Below are 774 nucleotides of genomic sequence, written 5' to 3'. Positions count from 1 at the left end.
ACCAGCCGGACACACTTATGCCTACAAGCTCAATGAGCTAAAATTCAAAGAAGAGGAGACTGGTAAGAAACGCAGTTTATCACTGTGCACCATTTGCCTTTTTTCAGATATTTATAGGATTCCAGATAATTAATGATTAATTGCTCTTTCATTCTTTCAGGAACTTCTGTCATGATTTGCGCCAGTTCTCATCATAAAAAGGAACCGTTTACCCGCCATGCCCTTTCAGGTGAAACATGTAAAACCACTTAAACTCTTTGAAATCCAGATAAACATCACTTTTGTGCTGCTCCTAGACTCCTTTCACAAGTGCCATTTGGTAAGAAATGTAAATCAATAGATTTTGAAAACATATTTTTTTTAAAAAAGGAAAAATGTCTCAGGGCAAAAAGAAAAAAGCTAGAGGAAATTATTGTATATTTGAACATTTTTTAAGCATCTTTTTTCATGTCATTTGTTTGTTTTTGTTACACTTTCACTTTCTTTTTTTCTTTTTGCAAATTTTCAGGTCATTTTCATTTGTTTTTGGGTTTTTTTTGTTCATTTTTGGGTCATTTCCTAAGTTGCTTTTTCATGTCTTAAAAATAAATTTAGTGAATTGGCTGAGGTTGCTAAGGGTTAAGTCCTTTAAGTCTTTCAGCCTCTTCATTTCAAAAGCCATTTGATTTTTTTTCAAGAATATTTTAATGTTTAAACTTCAAATTTTCCTAAGAAAAAGTGGGAAAGCCTTAACTGTGTTTAACTTATCAGCTGAGCCAGTCCTGCACCCACAAT

General features: G+C 32.8%; 1 long non-coding RNA gene across 1 annotated transcript; it reads left to right on the top strand.

Annotated features, from left to right (window-relative positions):
- LOC121940088 lies at positions 1-774 on the top strand. The gene is made up of 3 exons (XR_006105572.1): positions 1-62; positions 161-229; positions 751-774. It is a non-coding gene; the product is annotated as an uncharacterized LOC121940088 (long non-coding RNA).

The sequence above is a fragment of the Plectropomus leopardus genome, unplaced genomic scaffold (assembly GCF_008729295.1).
Source record: "Plectropomus leopardus isolate mb unplaced genomic scaffold, YSFRI_Pleo_2.0 unplaced_scaffold74251, whole genome shotgun sequence".
Lineage (NCBI taxonomy): Eukaryota > Metazoa > Chordata > Actinopteri > Perciformes > Serranidae > Plectropomus > Plectropomus leopardus.
This window is presented reverse-complemented; position numbering and strand designations above follow the sequence as displayed.